The 21574-nt window shown below is 43.2% G+C and overlaps 1 non-coding gene across 1 annotated transcript; it reads left to right on the top strand.

Moving 5' to 3' along the window:
- Positions 1-4630: 4630 nt before the first annotated feature.
- On the top strand, positions 4631-4737 carry LOC120663115. Its single transcript, XR_005670338.1, has one exon. It is a non-coding gene; the product is annotated as a small nucleolar RNA R71 (small nucleolar RNA).
- Positions 4738-21574: the final 16837 nt, after the last annotated feature.

Raw genomic sequence — 21574 nt, forward strand, 5'->3', positions numbered from 1 at the left:
AAACTATTTACCATAATTAAAGCCTACTTAACAAGCATTAAATCAAAGATATAGTAAAACAGGTCTAAAATTTCCCAAATTTTCGCAATAGTGTTGGCGCCTACCAACGTCACCAGCGATGACGTCCACAAACGCCAATTTGGGGTGGCAGTATTTCATGAACACGAATAAGTCCGCAAGCGCACAGAATACCGCTGTAGCATTTTACCCGGGAGTATACCGGGGTGTCATTTATATTTCCGTAGGGAAGGCGGTAATGAGAGAATATATAGATTAGTGGGTGAACTCTATCTAGATTGGGTATTCTCATGCATAAACTGGGGTAAGATAATAACATGGTAGGAAGTAGTGTGACACACACACAAACTACCCTCTCGGATAAATAAAAGATAAAGTTTGCTTTAGGCCGGGAGCAAGGTAAAAGTCAGAGCTCGAGTCAGCTGTGCTAGGCTAGTTATATCTACACATTCTCATTAGTTAGCTCGTCAGAGATTAAACTACACAACAGGGAGATCGCTATTGAAGCGACGGGAGGAGCCCGTACACCCCGGCGACTTTATGTACCTCCTATCCCCCATACCGAACGTGGAGGATTACTAAAAGGCTCAGACAGGGCTGTCACCACCTGCCGGGTACCTCTACAAACCATGGGTATAGTTGATATCCAGCAACTCTTAGCTAATCTAGACACCATGTCTACACTAGTAAGGGATACTCTAGTGTCCCGCGCGGAGCCCCCACCCTCAGGATGGACAGACATCACACTAGAGCAATCATACGAATACTGGAGCAGTTGATAGAGTTCTAAGAACAAAAGACTAACCATCTCCAGCACAGGGCGATCATACAATGCAAGCATAGAATGATAACAAAACCATATCGAGAAGCATATATCCGATAACTCAGAACATATTTCAAGCAGATATCGGTAACCATAGTCTAATTCTATTACAAACAACTGAATATTACAAGAGAGAACTAGAGATGAACCCATACTAGACTCTCGAGCAACACCAGCGACTCGATGACTCCTAGACTTCTCCTAAACTCCACTAAGCCTAAAGACTATGCAAGGAATGCAAGAGAGGAGAGGTGAGTGGTGAGTGGTGTGTGTGTGTGTGTCCTATTCTCTACCCCCTCCCTTGTATTTATAGGAGGGAGCCACGGGGTTTATGTAGCTAATCCTCTGCAAACCGACATAGGGGACCAATGCCATGCCGCCACGTAGCAAGCTTAAGGCGGTGGGGCCCACGGGCTGGTCGGCCGACCAAGGGGTCAGCCGGCCTGCCAGTGGTTCCAACCGCCCCCAACTGCTGGGTATTGGGCTTGTCTGGGCCTAGCCTGGTCTGAACACCGAGGTAGAGCTTGTCTTGAGTGATCTTGCTTCAGTTCTTGGGCTACACTTGGTCCATTTGAGCCTGAATCGGTACTCTGATATTTTCTGTGTTTTTCTGTTGGGCCAAAGTGTGCTTGCAACCTTCATATTAGCTCAAAAGCACAACTTGCATATTCTAGAAGGTAAAGTGTTGTTTAGGGACTTTATTGAAAATAAGTACGTGTAAGAAATGCAAACTCTCATGATTTTCTGATCAAGTTGACACCTAGAAATGATCATTAGTGAGCATCAACAAGATCCCCCAAACTATCCTTTGCTTGTCCCGAGCAAAGTAGGACAAATCAGGTTGTCGATCAGAAAATCACTTTGACTCGTACCTTACCTGTCATGTCATAGTCTGAAGCAAAGGGATTCATCTATAAGCTTAAATAAGTCGGTTAGCATACCTTGCTCAATTACCTTACTCCTTCATAGGGCTTTTTAGCTATCTCCTTGTCTTGGGCTGTTGAAAGTCAGAACGGTGCATAGAGTGATACTTGTTCATAGATCCGCTATCCATCTGGAGATACTTTTTTGAATGAATTTTGAAAACATGGCAAAGCTCCCAGGATAACTCTCTCGAGGCACTCATCTTGTATTTCCTTACCAGGGCAGTATCTGCCTTTGATCTTCCCTACTACTACAAGCCTTTATGGAGCTCAAAGTAGGATAAGAACAGGGCACACTTGTATTCTATTTATTGTATAGTCAAAGAGAGGATCCATGGAGAAACAAGTCATGCAATCTCTATTAAAAGGTGCAAGTGTATGAGTGGATGGATGGATGGATATGACTTACTCCTTGAGGTAATGGCTTTTCTGTCTCGAATCATCCCTATGTCTCTTCTCTCTTTTTTTTGAGACATGGCTACCCCTTTTTCTCTCTCTTTTTTTTGGGTCATGCTTCTTTCGCATGCCATCTTTTCTCTTTTTGGGGCAACCATAATCTGACTTTATATTATTTCAGGGATGTTCTACGAGAGAGATCACCAAGACATGGAGCATTTATTATGTGGAATGAATAGATGGTGGTGCCAATTCCCAGTGTAGGAATGTAGCAATTGGATGGGACGTGTACGTGCTTATGATCGAGAAAGCATGAAAAGCATCTCTCTAGGGTCACACAATTTGACAAAACTCAATAGAATATCAAGCAGCATATGTGTAAAGGGTTTTCATAGAATATGACATATGGCTTTGGTAGGATATTGCATATCGCTGGGGAACTTGCCTTTTTTTAGAATTTTTGAAAACAACTCCAGACTTCAAGCATCACTAGAACAAGCTTGCATAACCTTATTTACCATTTATGAACTCGCAATAACTTAGACTTGAATCAAGCATATGCAACCCACGAAACTTTCAAGTTCATTGACAAGATATTTGCATAACCAGCAGATTTAACTCAAGAGAACTCTTATTTTCAAACTAGGCACAACAGACATGATAGAGCAAAGCAAAACTCATCCTTTCAACTTATCAAAAGGAGTTAAAACATTCTTACCGCGCATCATGAAAAAGGGAAATAAAGCAGTAAATTTTTATTTTGTTTTTGAAAGTTTTTTATCAAATTTTATTGAAAGCAAATAAAGGGATACAGTTGACTTAGGGAAGGGAACCTCCCCCAAGCTAGCTCTGGGATAGGATCGAAAAGCGGGACCTTTCTCCATACCTGATCAGGTTGAGGTCATTTCATCCGTACCTGGAGAAGTAGTAGCAGTCGATGACGTCTTGTTCTTCTTGCGCCACACCTTCTTGGTCTTCTTTGGTGGCATAGGCGGCGCAGGAATAGGATCCTCGGATGCAGGATAGACAATTTCCAGATCTTCTCGTACTGTGTTGGTGATGAAGTCGGGGATCTTCTGGTCGTCTTCCACTGGCTCGGTTGGTGGAGTATGAATTTCCCAATCCTCCCAAGCTGGCTTGGAAGGGGGATGATAATCTTGACCATCCCAACCTGGCTCTACCCATAGCCCTTGTTTTTCACTATCCTCATGAATCAGGAATACCTCCCTTTTCTTCTGGAACTTGAATTTCATGGTCTTTCCCATGATACGAAGGCTGATTCTTCCTGTCCCCACATCAATTCTGGCGTTTGTATCCTTGAGGAATGGTCGCCCAAGTATGAGCGGAATTCCAAGATCCCCTTCCATATCAAGGACTACAAAGTCCACTAATATGTAGGTATTCTTGACCTTTACCATTAACCTTTCCACAGCTCCTTCTGGATATCTTATCGTGGAGTCTGCCAGCTAAACACACATAGTGGTAGGGGAAATTGATGGATAGCCTAACTTCTCGAAAGTCACCTTGGGCATGATGTTGACGCTGGCTCCAAGGTCACAAAGGGCAGTGATCAAATTCATAATCAAAGATTGAGCAGCTGATCACTGGGGTTCCGGGATCTTCTCGTATTGTGGCTGCTAACTCGCCCCACACACCTCTTCTTGGGCGTGTGAGCTTCTCTGCATAGCTGAGGGATGTCCTGCTAAGGGGCTCTTTCCACATAGCATTAATGACATTCACGCTTTCTAGAGTAGACTTGGGTTGCCCCGGGATCTTCCCTAGTTTAGCAGCAGGTGTAGCAGCAGCTAATTGAGCCAATTGAGTTTCTAGCGCCTTATTGAAACTCAGCTGATTCTTCATAGCCGTGGAGAATCCGTCCATCTTGGCATGGATAGTCTCCATAGAGTTGTCTATAACGGCCAACTTCTTCTGAAGGGACTCACTGATCTTTGCTTGGCCGTAGACAAGATCTCTCAAGGTAGGCTGGTTAGGACTGAAAGAATTCGAATTCCCATTATCTCCTTAGTAGTATGGGCGTGGTTGATTCCACCCCTGACCTTCTTGTGGACGAAACCCATTGTTGCCATTGAGGAATAGAGCTTCTTTTTGGGTTTCTGGGCAATTATCGCCCGAATGTCAAACATTCCCGCAGACCTCGCACGTCATGCGAGTCTCCAAGGCTTGAAGTGTTTGCAATTGAGCCTTATCTTGGGAATAATCCTAAAATTTCTTGAGGAGGAGATCAATCTTCATAGTGAGCATGTCGGCCTCCTTAACGGAGTGCATACCTCACTAGCGCGGTTGGAGGCGATCATCGCTCCAACTTTGGTTGGAAACCATCTTCTCGATCAATGATGTAGCTCTTTCAATGGTTAGCGAGAAGAAAGCTCCACCTGCAGTGGCATCCACATGATCACGGGATGACTGTGTCAACCTGTTGTAGAAGTTCTGTAGAATGAGCCAATTATCCATTCCATGGTGCGGACATGCTAGAATGTACTCTTGAAGCCTCTCCCAAGCTTCCGGAATTGACTCATTAGATGCCTGCTGGAAGTTCGAAATCCGACCACGAAGAGCATTGGTTTTGCCCGTCAGGAAGAACTTCGAGAGGAACGCCTTGGCACATTTGTCCCAAGTATCCACAGTAGCCTTGTTAGCATAAAACTATTGCTTTGCCCTCCCCAAGAGAGAAAACGGAAACAGACGGAGCCGGATAGAATCTTGTGATACACACTTGATAACAAAAGTACTGCAGAGCTCCAGGAACTGCTGGAGATAAGCGCTGGCATCCTCATTGGCCTTGTCACAGAATGGGCTAGCCTGCACCATCATAATGAGACCCATCTTGATCTCGAAATTTTCTCCTCCAGTGTTAACCTCGGGCCCGGTAGGGACCTGGTTAGCAGACGGAGCAGAGTAATCACGGAGTGTCTTCTAGGACATAGCTCTAGGAGCTGACGATGATGCGATGACTGGATCGACTACCGAGAGTGATCTCCGAGGTGATACGAGACGAGCTCGCGCCCTCCTCAAAAGTGACTCTGGATCAGAATGAAAGTTTTACGGCAAATCAAAACCGGTCATACACTACCCTGTTTTCATATCAACAAAGACAAGAAAACAAAGCCAAGTTAGCCTGTTTAGAAAGCGAATACCAACTTCGATTTTGTTCACAACTTTTATCTATATATTTCACTCTGTGCCTTTCCCGGCAACAGCGCCAAAAATGCTTGTTGGCGCCTACCAACGTCACCAGCGATGACGCCCGCAGACGCCAATTTGGGGTGGCAGTATTTCATGAACCACGAATAAATCCGCAAGCGCACGGAATACCGCTGTAGCATTTTACCCGGGAGTATACCGGGGTGTCATTTATATTTCCGGGGTGAAGGCGGTGAGTGAGAGAATATATAGATTAGTGGGTGAACTCTATCTAGATTGGATATTCTCATGCATAAACAGGGGTAAGATAATAACATGGTAGGAGGTAGTGTGACACACACACAAACTACCCTCTCAGATAAATAAAAGATAAAGATTGCTTTAGGCCGGGAGCAAGGTAAAAGTTAGAGCTCGAGTCAGCTATGCTAGGCTAGCTATATCTACACTTTCTCATTAGTTAGCTTGTCAGAGATTAAACTACACAACAGGGAGATCGCTATCGTAGCGACGGGAGGAGCCCGTACACCCCAGCGACTTTATGTACCTCCTACCCCCCATACCGAACGTGGAAGATTACTAAAAGGCTCGGACAGGGCTGTCACCATCTGCCGGCTACCTCTACAAACCGTGGGTATAGTTGACATCCAGCAACTCTTAGATAATCTATACACCATGTCTACACTAGTAAGGGATACTCTAGTGTCCTGCGCGGAGCCCCCACCCTCCGGATGGATAGACATCACACTAGAGCAATCATACGAATACTGGAGCAGTTGATAGAGTTCTAAGAACAAAAGACTAACCATCTCCAGCACAGGACGATCATACAATGCAAGCATAGAATTATAACGCAACCATATCAAGAAGCATATATCCGATAACTCAGAACATACCTCAAGCAGATATCGGTAACCATAGCTAATTCTATTACAAACAACCGAATATTTCAAGAGAGAACTAGAGATGAACCCATACCAGACTCTCGAGCAACACCGGCGACTCGATGACTCCTAGACTTCTCCTAAACTCCACTAAGCCTAAAGACTATGCAAGGAATGCAAGAGAGGAGAGGTGAGTGGTGTGTGTGTGTTTGTGTCCTATTCTCTACCCCCTCACTTGTATTTATAGGAGGGAGCCACGGGGTTTCTACAGCTAATCCTCCGCAAACCGACGTAGGGACCAATGTCATGCTGCCATGTAGCAAGCTTAAGGCGGTGGGGCCCACGGGCCGGTCGGCCGACCAAGGGTTCGGCCGGCCTGCCAGTGGTGCCAACCGCCCCCAACTGCTGGGTATTGGGCTTGTCTGGGCCTGGCCTGGTCTGAACACTGAGGTAGAGCTTGTCTTGAGTGATCTTGCTTCAGTTCTTGGGCTACACTTGGTCCATTTGAGCCTGAATCGGTACTCTGATATTTTCTGTGTTTTCCTGTTGGGCCAAAGTGTGCTTGCAACCTGCATATTAGCTCAAAAGCACAACTTGCATATTCTAGAAGGTAAAGTGTTGTTTAGGGACTTTATTGAATATAAGTACGTGTAAGAAATGCAAACTCTCATGGTTTTCTGATCAAGTTGACTCCTAGAAATGATCGTTAGTGAGCGTCAACAGTGAGCTCAAGCTCGCCGGCGTTCGGGCAGGCGGTGGTGGCGTTCTGGAGGTTCGGGGCGGGGAACTGGCGAGGGAATGAGGGGAAAGGGATGTGGGGGTTCCCCTAGTGCTGAAGCGCACGAGAGGAAGGGAGCCAGGGCTCTTCCCCGAGCTTGCCACGGTGGCGGCGATGTGGCGGCCGCGCAGACGGCGGCGGCAGCGTGGCGAGGGAAAGAGGGCTCCAGCGCGGGTGGGAGTGGGGCCAGGGGGTTGCGGGGGTGCCGCGTGTAGCGGTGGAGCAGCAGGAGGTGGCCTCCCGGCCTTCTTGAGCGGCCGCGGTGCCGCTCTGCGCCGGCGACAGAGGAAGCAGAGAGAGAGGGGAGGAAGACGACAGGCTGGACTTGTTTGCAAATTCAGAAAAGTTTAGGGGTCCTACTATAAAACAAAAATAACTCCTAAATTAGGGCTCAAATGAAAAAGTGTCCAACATGAAAGTTGTTCAACTTTTCAAGATCTACAACTTTGATGTTGTGTAAACCTTGATTTGACCAAAGGTTGAAAAGTTATTTTGAAATCATAGAAAGGATTTTGAATTTAATGGACTTTCGTCTTTTCCAAAACGAATTCACCTTAATTTTAGACTGAAAAGTAAAATTTCCTGCCATGTAATGATTACACTGAATTTTACAAAGAAACCCTCCACAAAAGCAACATTCACCCATCTTATTCAAATTAAATTATAGGAAGGACCTTGCATCAAATCATATTTCCACAATTAACCTTATATTTTTAAAATAAGACCCTTGTTCAAGCAATTTAAGCACATGATGCATAAAATAAATGCAGTTCTACTGTGTAGACACCTAGGGTGTCACAGCCTTCCCCCCTAAAAGGAATCTCGCCCCGAGATTATAGGAAGAATAAGGACGGAAAGATTTGGTACCTGGATTGGTTCTAAGGAATCTCCCAAGTGGCTTCTTCCTCAGTATGGTGATTCCACTGGATTTTGTACATCTTAACCTTCTCCCTTCTGGTACTTTTTTCTTTGGTGTCAAGAACTCTAATTGGATACTCAGCATAAGATAGATCGGGTTCAATTTCGATATCTTGTGGTCTAATGATCTCAGTGGGCACTTTGATGCACTTCTTGAGTTGAGAGATATGGAAGACATCATGAATGGCGGCCAACTAAGAAGGAAGACGGATTCGGTAGGCAACTGGACCACAAGCTTTGATGATTTCAAATGGTCCAACGTATCGGGGTGCCAATTTCCCTTTTGTGTCGAAGCGTTGCACACCTCTAGTAGGAGATACTCGCAGATATACAGAATCCCCTACATTGAACTGTAAAGTTTTTATTCTTTTGTCTGCATAACTTTTCTGTCTTGATTGGGCTTCTTTAAGATTAGTCTGGATAACTTTGACTTTCTCTTCTACCTCAGTGACTAGATCTGGCCCAAAGACTTTGCGTTCTCTGGCTTGTGACCAACTCAAAGGAGTTCGACACCTACGACCGTATAACGCTTCAAATGGTGCCATTTGAAAGCTGGATTGATAACTGTTATTATATGAGAACTCTGCCAGTGCTAGGCACTTATCCCAGTTCTTGCCATATTGAATAGCATATGCCCTCAACATATCTTCACGGATTTGATTGATTCGTTTGGTTTTCCCATCTGTTTGTGGATGATAGGCTGAACTACAAATCAATTTGGTTCCAAGGGATTCTTGCAATTGCTCCCAAAAATGTGCAATGAACTGCGCCCCACGATCAGAAATGATCGTTTTTGGAACTCCATGCAGACGGACAATCTGGTCGAGATAGATCTTTGCATATTTCTTGGCAGAATAAGTTGTATGTACAGGAATAAAATGAGCGGTCTTGGTGAGTCTATCAACGATTACCCAAACAGAATCATGCTTCTGAGAAGTGTTGGGTAAGCCAACGATAAAATCCATACTAACGTCCTCCCATTTCTAGAATGGAATGCGTAAATGTTGGAGAGTACCAGCTACTTTCAAGTGACTAGCCTTAACTCTTTGACAGACATCACACTCAGAAACATATTTGGCGATCTCTCTCTTCAATCGAGTCCACCAGAAATTCTGTTTAAGATCCTGGTACATCTTGGTACTACCGGGATGAATAGAAAACTTCGATAGATGTGCCTCATCAAGGATTTGTTTTCTAAGCTGGTGATTCTTGGGTACAACAATATGAAATTCAAACCAAAGAACTCCTTTATGATCCACATGGAAACACTTGTACTTTGCTTCTCCCTGGGATAGCTTTTCCTTGATGATTTTGATACCTTCATCATGTAATTGTGCCATGATGATGCTATCATAAAGTGTAGGCTCGACAGCTATGTGGTTCAAACTTCCTTGAGGTACCATTTCTAGGTTTAGTTTCATCATTTCCTAGCATAGAGTTCCATTGAATGGCTCTACAGATAGACAATGGCATTGTGACTTGCGGCTGAGTGCATCCGCAACCACATTAGCCTTTCCTTGATGATAGTGCACTTCTAGATCATAGTCCTTTATCAATTCTAGCCAGCGTCTCTGTCTCATGTTGAGATCAGCTTGGGTGAAGATATACTTGAGGCTCTTATGGTCAGTATAAATGTTACAATGAGTTCCCATAAAATGATGTCTCCAGAGCTTAAGAGCATGTATGACAGCTGCTAACTCCAGATCATGTGTTGGATAATTCTTCTCATGATTCCGGAGAGCTCTTGATGCATAAGCGATCACCTGGTTGTCTTGCATAAGTACACAACCAAGTCCCGTACCAGAAGCATCACAATAGACATCAAAAGGTTTGGTACTGCCCGGTGTAGCCAGCACTAGAGTAGTAGTCAGTCGCGCTTTGAGAGTTTGAAAGGCTTCTTCACATTTATCATCCCAAACAAATTTTACTCCTTTCTTTAATAACTCCATCATAGGCTTGGCTATTCTGGAGAAATCAGGAATGAATCGACGATTGTATCTAGCTAAACCGAGAAAACTGCGAATCTGATGGACTAAAGTAGGAGGTTTCCAATCCATCACTTCTTGCTCTTTAGCTGGATCAACAGATATACCTTCACTGGAGATAGTATGGCCCAAAAATTTCACACTATCCAGCCAGAATTCACACTTAGAGAATTTGGCATAAAGGTGATAACCTCGTAATCGCTGAAAAACAATGCGTAAATGCTGAGCATGATCTTTTTCATTCTTGGAGTAGATCAAAATGTCGTCGATGAACACCACGATGAATTTATCAAGCTCCGGCATGAAGACTGAATTCATCATGTACATAAAGTATGACGGGGCATTGGTAAGACCAAAAGACATAACCAGATACTCATAGAGTCCATATCTGGTCGAGAAAGCTGTTTTCTGAATATCACAGGGCTTGATCTTTATTTGATGATAGCCAGAACAAAGATCGATCTTAGAGAAAACCTTGGCTCCAGCTAACTGATCAAACAGGATATCAATGCGGGGAAGAGGATACTTGTTTTTCATAGTGACCGCATTGAGTGGTCGATAGTCAACACATAGCCTCAAACTGTTGTCCTTCTTCTTCACAAACAAGGCTGGGCATCCCCATGGTGAAGCACTTGGGCGAATAAAACCCTTATCAAGAAGGTCTTGAAGTTGGATTTTCAATTCTGCCAATTCATTTGGAGGCATTCGGTACGGCCTCTTAGAAATAGGGACGGTTGTTGATGCTCCTTAGCGCCCCGATTTATATACCGCAAGCGCACGGTTCATGTAGCTTTTCCCTTAGAGTATTCCCCCAAGGTTTATCAATCCGTGGATCGACAATGAACTACCTAAGGTTTTCTGTCTAATCTAACGTATCTATCCTAACATGAAGCATTGATTGCATAAAAAAGAGTAAACCTTTGATAGATATGAATGATCTACAAAGGTTGATCTCATCCATGAACATCGGTAAGGATAAAGCATGACCGAAGGCATGACTAAACCTATCACACGCATTCTAGTTGTAGTTCTAGCTAAATGAGTAAGCACAACATGCATCTCATCCAAAGCCTCTTTAAATCAAAACCTCCAATCCAACCCCTCGGGAACCCCCCCTACTCAGGCCACGCCCTGTCACGACACTCCCTTTTGACATGGGCACCCAGAAGCACGCTAGTGTCGAACCCCCTTGGGTAGATCCGATATGAACTCCTAGCCACTATAGCTACAAGAACACCCCATGCAATCTATCTTGAAAATAAATCTTGGAATAAGCGCACCCAAGGCAAGAACGAACTCAAAGAGGAGAGACATGATCGCTAAATAGATCGGATGACATGAAGACATTACTCACATAATAGATTCGTTTGGATCATCACCACCGCGTATACACCATTGACGACTCCAACTAGCTCATGAACTCCACCATGACACAACCACGCAGGGAGGCCATGGCGGCTAGGGGTAGCCTAAGCCATCTCCTAGACAACTTCGAAGACTTACGGTGGCTGTTGTCTCCCTCCGGTCTTAGTCCTAGGTTTTCGTCGAGTTCTGGGTGGATGGATGCTGCGAGTTGAATAAGGTGCGAGCTATTTATAAGTCGAGGAAGCCACCGGTCGAAGGGGAGGCCGAACCGCCTCAGAAACGGGCTAGGCCGGCCGGCCCCATGGGCCTAGGCCGGCTGGCCTACCCTCTTTCGGGCTCACCTCAGTCTCATCTTTCGCGTGTAGACTCGCATCTTCTAGAGTTTATGTCCTTCACGATTGCACCCCTTTGGACGTCGTTATCTTAGAGATATCTTCGAGGAAAGGATGGCATAGGGAATCCTTCCTTAAATCTTCATTTGCTTTGCTTAATCCCGAAGTATATTGATCTCATCTTCATGGGCTTGGTCCTTTGGGCTCTCTTGGAGGATGGATGTGCGTGAATGGGCTTCGAATCAACATGGGCTTTGGTCCTCCCTTTGGGCTTTGGCCTTCGTCTTTCTCCGTGTTCCTCCAAAATATATGTGCAAGTGTGAAAATGACCAATAATTAGGCCGGGGTTAGGACGGTTAGTGATTTTGATATTAAATTCATGCCATTATCAAGGATAAACAGGGGATAAAATGGGTACTTAAGGAGCGCCAACATTCCCCCCATACTTAAACCTTGCTCGTCCTTGAGTAAGTCCAGGAGCTTTGCTTATAAAGAAATCAGCATTGCCCCTCAATGTCCTCTCTGCATTTAGTCATACATAACAAGACATTGCTCTCTCAAGTATTTAGCATTTAAGTTCATGTTGTGACCGGCTACTTTTTTCATTATGGAAGATAGACTAGCAATTAAAGAACAAGCCACAATAATAAATAAATGCAATGCTCTCAAACTTAAGCGAACTTCAAACATTTACCTTGTTTCATCGTGAAGAGTTTTCAAAAGAATGCATATCAAACATAAGTGAGGTTCTCTTGCAAAAGATCATGGAAATACTCATCTCATCAAGTCGCTCAAGCCTACATTAGATTGTCTTCAACCTATTCTACTTATATATAAAAGTGGAAGGCTTATGTGGAGCTTGGTAGGTAAAAAAATCATAGCAAAACATTATACTTGAAATATTATCAAACTAAGAGAGATCTAATGGAATTACCGAGACTAGTCAAAAAGGCCATTGGAAAATAATGTTGGAGAGAGAGAAAGATGAAACACACACATTTAGATAGGTGGACATATGCAAGTGGAAAATAGATGATCCCGAGACACAAATGAAGTTCTCGTTATCGGATTGCACATGGTTGGAAGATTTGAGTATGGAATAGTGCTTCAAAGTAACTTGGAAAATTAATGAAGCCAAAAAGAGCTGAGAAGCATTTTATTCTTCTCCTTTTTTTCATTTTTCTCCCCTTTTTTTATTTTTCTCTTTCTTTCTTTTTTTTCTTTCTTTTTGCTCCTTAGAACTTTTGATAACATAGAATACTTACCCAGCCATCCCCCCATGCTTGAACGAAAGCTCGTCCTCGAGTATGAATAGTGGGAGAACCAACTAGCTAGGGTAAGTATCTCAAATTCACCTTCTTCTTTTTAGAACCTCTTGAATCTCCGGGGAGCCTTGTCTCCCAAAACTTTTCTTTATATGGTGCCCTTGATTCTTTTGATTCCGTCGAAATGATAATCCATACTCAAATTGGGTTGTGGTCAAGGAGGTAATCACAAAAAGACATTTTTGGTTTAGGGTGGATATCCAGCGAGGTTTGCAAAATTTCCGAAGTAGAAACTCACAATGAATGGATAAATAGGCTAGCAGAAAGAAGGTTACACAAAAAAACGGAATGACCAGATTCTTAGTCTCATACCAAAAAAATCAATCTTAATCCAACTCATCAAAATATAAGTTTGCAATCTAAAGGTTTCATCATGAAAGAATATGTATGTATAGGCTTTGGTAGGTAGAACTTTACAAGAGATTCACAAATATAGATAGCATAGGAATTAAGTTTTCAAATTAAACAACACAAGGTGTAAGGTCATCGGTAGGCTTAAGTCAAAAAGCAACATATAATATGTGGGTCTAGAATTAGTCATTTAACCTCCACAAATAAAGAGCTGGTATTTAATCATTTTAATTTCATTTAATTGAGAGCAAATGGTCAAGTCATATACAACATAGCGTAGGTAAAACAAAGCAGCAACTTTCATCATTTTTCCATAAGCAAAAGGCATTGCCAAAATGTATCAATGTGGTGAGCACAAATTATGATGATCCTACACTTATTGAAAACAAAAACAAAACTAGGCTGTCCTCCTAGAAGCCATGTGATAGGTTGAGAGATATATACAAAGGTTGCATCTATGGTTGAAGGCATATATGTACAAGCATTTAAAAAAAAGAGAGTTGAGGAAGAATTACCGTCCTTCTCGATGCTCGTAATGAAGTGTAGCGTGGCCTCCCCCATACTTAAGCATTGTGCTAAGCATGGAAGAAGAATCAAGAGCATCTTGTGGCAACTGTGATTATCTTACTCCATGAGATCTTTCTTCCTTGTCCACGAAATCCTCCCCCATGCTTAGCATGATGCTAGGCGTGGAAGGAGAAGATGGATCATCTTGCAATTCTTGAAGTCCTTCCCTCATGTGTATGAATATCATCTTCAATGTATCTTCACCTTTGTTGTCTCAATTTTCCTTCAACATCTTCTTGTACAAAGTCATGGTCCCAATCATTGCTTCACGTCGTCGTCGCATTCTTCAATTCCTCGTTGTCCCATTGCTACCTCATCTTCATGAATTTTTCTTTCAATTTCTAGAACAGAACATGTACTGAAACATTGCTCCATTGCAAAGTGCACGAATTTTTCTTTCCAACGAGTCCTTATTTTCCCAAAATTGATTCCGAACAAGAGATTTATGTCCATTTTATCTCAGTGCTGCAATCTGTCCCGACTAATTTCAGAACGCGCAACGTTCAATGTTCTTGTCATATCTCCTTGTACGGGTCTTCAAATTCATTGATCTTAGATGCGTTGGAATGGGAATTTTATGGAGCTTCTGGATATCAACTTTTTCTTCCTTGTATGTCTCTGTCCATGCGCAAAATTTGATGAAAACAGAGGGGCTTGCTCTCGAACTTTGGAGATGTTGACGAATTTGATTTCTTCTTTGATCACGAATTCATGGGAACGCTTTGTCATGCCTGCAAAACAATTCAAGTGCACAATCTACCCCCAAGGTGATGGTCGGGAGTAGAAACAAATGCCAACAAACCCACCATTCCTAAGATCTCAATTTGTGGTATAGCTAGCTTAGCGAAACTAGTGAGTGTACGTGTGTGCTAGTGTAAATGCAAATGAGAGGAAGGCATATAAACAAAGACAATGTTTACACCTAGTTCTAAACACCATGTTTACAACTAGGTTGCCGAACTTCTCCATAGCCAAAAATACTTATTTAACCAAGGTCAAAACACCATGTCTATCCCAAGATCAATAGGCCTTAATAGCACAAGAAAAAATAAAGCGCATTGCAAAGCTTATAAACCAACCAAATGCAACCTCATAGCTTGGTAACTAAATGATGATGGTCTTCAATCATGTCTAAACACCATGTTTACACAAGATTGCAAAAAGACAAATGCTCACGTGAAGCATTAACATGGATATGAAAGCTTTTATCAATAAAGTTGAGACCAAGCTAGCAAAATGAGTGCATGAACAATGGAATGGATGCAAAGTGCAAATGCAAAGTTAGCAAAAACAAGTGTTAGCAAGGTTGAAAGGACCTTTCGATGTTGTTCCGCAACTAGCTTATTCAAAAACAATTGCTAAGAGTGACAAAAAGCCTTCGCGACACTTCATAAGAAGTGAGGCTTTTGTCAATGAAAAGGTTATTTATCGAAAAAGGACCAAGCGACCGATCTAACAAAGTTTTAGAAGTAGGTTTATGGGTTTCCTATATTTTTGGCTTAAAACTAAAATTTTGAAGAGAGAGTGTTGGGTATAGAAATTCTATCTAAGGTGGTTTTTTAAAAAAAAACTAGAGAGAAACAAAAGTTAGATTTTTTTTGAAAGAAAAACATAACCTATGGTTTTTAGGATTACTCTATGAGTGGTTTTCCTAAGGGTTTTAAGATCTCAAAAGCGAGGCTAGTCAATGTTTTTAGAAAAAAGTTTTTTTAATGCAACGTGCAATGCAATGCAAGGGTGAGACGAACAACATGGTATGCAATGCAACACGGGGTGGGTGAACAAAATGATATGACATGATGAGGTGGTCTAAAACAAAACAAAAAGTTAGCCTAAGTTAACTAGCCACAAGTTTAGAATCAAAGGGTGGTGCAATGCTTCATAAATCTCTCTAAAAAGACACAAAGAAAAAGACACAAAACGCTAATAGGCACACAAAAAGGTCTACAAGTTTCCCAAGATCAAATAACAAGGTGCTCCCTCAATAACATTTAGAATGAACAACATGAAGTTGTGGTTTTTGTTAGAGCAATGGTACAATGTTACTTGATATTCCGATTAAAGAGTGCAATGTAGACGGTCATATTAATATATATATAAATAAAATGAACGGGTTGCCTCCCGCAAAGCGCTTCATTTAAAGTTATAGAGCTTGACTTTCTCACATACCTTCTCATTGATATGAAGCCATGGTCCTTCGTGCGAGAATCCGAAGTGTCCATGCAGCTTGATGTCGCCTCTTGTAATCCATCGTGGTTTGCTTGCAACATCTTCACTTGTCGAAAGTCGACCGCTTGTGTCTTCATTTGCCAATGTCATTAGGGTTCTTCCTCTGCTCCAAGCCACTGAATTTTATCATGTACGCTTGATGAAAGCATCGCCCAAGCTCCCCTTCATTGTTGTCATCGTCATCTTCTCTATCTTGTTCTCATCGCGTTGCTCCTGCCTCTTCTTTGTGGAATCTCTCCTGTATACTCAACAGAACATATACCAAAATATAGATCTATTGAAATGTTTATGAAATTACCTTTCCAACGAGTGGTCATTCATCTTAAACCAAATCCAAACGAGGGAGTTATGCCCGTTTCACTTTTGGCGCTGCGTGCTGTCCAGAAATTTTCAGAGTGCACAACCTTCAATGTTTTGGCCATATCCGCTTGTAGGAATCTTTGATTGACTTTGTTCTTTATTCGTTGGAACGGGAACTTCGTGAAGCTTTTGAATATCCAAAAATATGCTGCTATTTGCTTCTGAGGTCGAGCTGGACATTGATGAGAACAATATCTTCTTGTGAATTCATCCAAAGATGTCAATGATCTCGATCATGTGGTCTTTGGAGCGTAGTGTCGTGCGTCCCTAGGCTTCAAGGTCATCACCATTTATTACCAGCAAATATAATGGCTTCAATAATGTGTCTTCTCCATTGTTCTTGCTTTACCCAAGGTGTCGGGATTGGAAGATGCTCCTGTGCTTCGTGTTGATGATCCGAACGGTTTCCTTCCTTGATAGCATCACTCGATTAGAAGTATATCGAGCATCCCACTGGAGAAGATAGGTGCTGTCGTGGTTCTTATAATCTTGTTGCCTCCAGCTTTGGTCAACTTCAAATCATCATCTTTTGTGTACACAGCCTTCCAAACATCCTTTGACATCATCATCACCTTCTTCGTCGGTTGCTACTGCCTCTGTCCTCGTTGAATTCCCCTTCATCTAGTGTAGAGCATGCACCAAACTTCTGCTCCATTGTAAGGTGCATCAAATTATCTTTCCAACAAGTAGTTATTCGCCCCAATTGGACTCCGGATAAAGGAGTTATGCTTGTTTTATTACGGCGCTGCAATCTGTCCAGAGGGATTTCAGAACGCGCAGCGTTGAAAAATTTTACCATAACTCTTCACACCGATCTCCAAAGTTGACGGTTCTTGATCCATTGGAAAGAAGACTTGATGGAGCTTCAAAATAATCTATTATTTTCTCATGGTACTTCTCTAATCTTGGACAAAAAACTCATCACAACAGTAACACTTCATAGATGATGATGATCGCACGATTTTCTTCGCGGGCATGCTTCATACCTATTGCTTGAACAAACAATTCTTCCCAAAAACATCAGTCTTTAAAATCAATTGACACGGCGGAGTACCTTATTTATCATCTTTTGCTTTGGGGAGTGGGGACTCGATAGCGGATGCTGGGCCACTAACAAAAGTTAGCACCTACCACTAAAGAGCGAATCTTGATGTTGTTGCCGTCATGCCGATGTGGACGTTGTCGATGTTCCATGTCGAGGTTCCTCGATCATCTTGTTGCCGATTGTTGAAATTTGTTGAAGTGGACTATGGACTTCTCGAAGTACAAGTTTCGTGTCTAGCTTTTTCCACCTGCTTTCAAGGACACAAGCAAGAAAACAAGGGTATATGCAATAATAAACATTAGGGTTAGTCCAAAAAAACTAGATAGATCGCCCTAGGGTTCGAGTTGCCGATCCCCGGCAATGGCGCCAGAAAAGCTTGTTGAAGCTCCTTAGCGCCCCGATTTATATACCGCAAGCGCACGGTTCGTGTAGCTTTTCCCTTAGAGTATTCCCCCAAGGTTTATCAATCCGTGGATCGACAATGAACTACCTGAGGTTTTTCATCTAATCTAATGGATCTATCCAAACATGAAGCATTGATTGCATATAAAAAGGTAAACCTTTGATAGATATGAATGATGTACAAAGGTTGATCTCATCCATGAACATCGGTAAGGATAAAGCATGACCGAAGGCATGACTAAACCTATCACACGCATTCTAGTTGTAGTTCTAGCTAAATGAGTAAGCACAACATGCATCTCATCCAAAGCCTCTTTAAATCAAAACCTCCAATCCAACCCCTCGGGAACCCCCCTACTCAGGCCACGCCATGTCACGACACTCCCTTTGGACAAGGGCACCCAGAAGCAATCTAGTGTCGAACCCCCTTGGGTAGATCCGGTATGAACTCCTAGCCACCATAGCTACAAGAACACCCCATGCAATCTATCTCGAAAATAGATCTAGGAATAAGCACACCCAAGGCAAGAACGAAATCAAAGAGGAGAGACATGATCGCTAAATAGATCGGATGACATGAAGACATTACTCACATAAAAGATTCGTTTGGATCATCACCACCGCGTATACACCATTGACGACTCCAACTAGCTCATGAACTCCACCATGACACAACCACGCAGGGAGGCCATGGCAGCTAGGGGTAGCCTAAGCCATCTCCTAGACAACTTCGAAGACTTGCGGCGGCCGTCGTCTCCCTCCGGTCTTAGTCCTAGGTTTTCGTCGAGTTCTGGGTGGATGGATGCTGCGAGTTGAATAAGGTGCGAGCTATTTATAAGTCGAGGAAGCCACCGGTCGAAGGAGAGGCCGAACCACCTCAGAAACGGGTTAGGCTGGCCGGCCCCATGGGCCTAGGCCAGCTGGCCTACCCTCTTTCGGGCTCGCCTCGGTCTCATCTTTCACGTGTTGACTCCTCGCATCTTCTAGAGTTTATGTCCTTCACGATTGCACCCCTTTGGATGTCGTTATCTTGGAGATATCTTCGAGGAAAGGATGGGATAGGGAATCCTTCCTTAAATCTTCATTTGCTTTGCTTAATCCCGAAGTATCTTGATCTCATCTTCATGGGTTTTGTCCTTTGGGCTCTCTTGGAGGATGGATGTGCGTGAATGGGCTTTGAATCAACATGGGCTTTGGTCCTCCTTTTGGGCTTTGGCCTTCATCTTTCTCCGTGTTAGCGCTTGATCACGGGCCTCGTCATTTCATGCTCCAAAATAGGCCAAAAACCTGCAAAAACAAAGTTCCTCCAAAATATATGTGCAAGTGTGAAAATGACCAATATTTAGGCCGGGGTTAGGACGGTTAGTGATTTTGATATTAAATTCATGCCATTATCAAGGATAAATAGGGGATAAAATGGGTACTTAAGGAGCGCCAATAGCAGTACCGGGTTGAAGCTCGATAACGAATTTGATATCTCTATCAGAGGGCATTCCAGGCAAGTCATCTGGAAATACATCCACATACTCACACACAATAAGAATATCTTCTATTTTAATTTCTTTTATGGCATAGGCACAAGAGTTGAAGCACTCTCGTTGTGGCAGATAGAGTATGATGGCTCCTTGATAAGGTGAATCTATCTCAATAGCTCGGGAAGAGATATCTAACAGTACTTTATGTCTAGTCATCCAATCCATGCCCAAAATAACATCCATGCCTTCTAAGTTCAACAAGATCAAATCTGTCTTTATCAATTTGCTACCCAACTTAATTGGCACATGTCTAATGATTTGATTGGAAGCTATCTTCCCACCAGGGGTTGCTATCATGTAAGATCTCTTGGTATGACAAAAATCCAATCCTACCCTTGCTCCAAATTTGGCACTTATAAAACAATGAGTTGCACCAGAATCAAATAATACGACTGCGGGTTTATTGTGGATAGAAAAAGTACCCGACATGACTGGTGCTCCTCCGGGAAGCTCTGCAAGAGTAGTGAAATTAACTCGCCCCTGTCGGACTTGCACCATTTGTTTCTTGCCCTTGCCCTTGTTGTTCTGGTTGAAGTTCTGCCCCGGATAAGATTTCTTGGGTTGCGGGCAATTCTTGGCAAAATGGGAAGTACTGCCGCAATTGAAACATCGATTGTCGCCGTTCCCATGATTGAACTATGGGGCATTTGGCGTTGGGGCAAACTGCTGCTGCTGCTGAAGGACTGTTGGTCTGAATCCTCCCTTTTGCTGAGGTGGCCTAAAAACAAACCTGCCCGTTGGGGCATTTCTCTGTGGAGCTCTTGGTGGAGTATTCTGCACCAGACGATACCTCGGTGGTTGAGCACTCGAGGGTCCCATTGGTGCCTTTCGCTTCTTCTCGGCGCGGTGCGCGATGATGCAATCTTCTTGAGTAATGGCCATGTTGACCAGCTCATTATAAGTATCTGCCTGAACAAGGTTCAGGCATTCTTTGGGCTTGGTGTTGAGGCCACGACGAAAACGGTCGCACTTCTTGGCGTCAGTATCCGCATGATGGCCCGCGTACTGGAACGGGTTATTGAAGGCCTGTGCATTCTGAAGAACGGTGCGGGTCCCTTGATTCAAAGCTAAGAATTCATTCAACTTCCTCTCAATCAGTCCCTCGGGGATATGATGTGTCCTAAAGGCATTCCGGAATTCCTTCCAAGAGATAACATGTCCAGCAGGCTGAATAGCACAATAGTGATCCCACCAAATGCGAGCGGTGCAACGAAGCTGCTGGGCGGCGAACTGAGCCTTGTTCGCATCAGCACAAGGTACTGCTAGCAAGGCAAACTTGGACTCAATAGTACGGAGCCAAGCATCGGCGTCCAATGGTTCAACAGTCCGGCTGAATAGCGGGGGTTGGGTACCAAAGAATTCCTGGTAACCCGCTGGTTGCTCATCATGTCCTCCACGCTGCTGCTGGCGTGGCGAATTCTGCTGCCCTTGCACCAGCTGACGAAGCATTTCAGTTTGCATGGCCATTAGCTCGGCCAGATTCGGCGGTGGTGGCGGTGGCTGCTGAGATCCACTGCCAGTTTCACGGCCAAAGCCTTCAGGCGATCCACGGGTATGACCAACCATCTGTAATTATGGAAGACATCCATTAGATACATTGTCCTTGCTCCCAAAATCAATGGTATGTTCAATGATCATACATTGGATAGCAAAACAAAATCAGCAGAATTCAACAAAATGCGGTGTAACACAATATGCATAACACACATTTTGCTCAACCAACACAACTCGAAGTTTGTTAGTTGCTAACATATTTCAATCTTTAGCACTTTGGCGTATATCAATGGCTCAAAGATGTAAAGATAAAAGGATAGAGAATTTGTTAAGATGAACAGCTCAACGGAATATGAAAACAAAATGTTGTTGATTACAAAAACATGCATATCTCACATTCTGCTCAGCCAAAATAGCTCAAAATTGGTCAGCTGTTAGATAACTTCATGCTCTACCATTTCGGTATTCAACTCCAGAAACAAAACAGTAAGAAAGGTAACCTAAAAATTCACTTTTCGTCATTCTGTGCTATGCTGCTTTTCAACAAGGATCATGGTAGTGTTTTGACTATAAATATAGCTACACAGATCCAAATAGGCTAAAATTTGGTGAGCACCCAGGTTACAAAATTTGCAACAACTTTGGTATTCATCAAACAGCCTAAAAATGCACAGATGAAGAGATA

This window comes from Panicum virgatum, chromosome 2N, assembly GCF_016808335.1.
Source record: "Panicum virgatum strain AP13 chromosome 2N, P.virgatum_v5, whole genome shotgun sequence".
NCBI lineage: Eukaryota > Viridiplantae > Streptophyta > Magnoliopsida > Poales > Poaceae > Panicum > Panicum virgatum.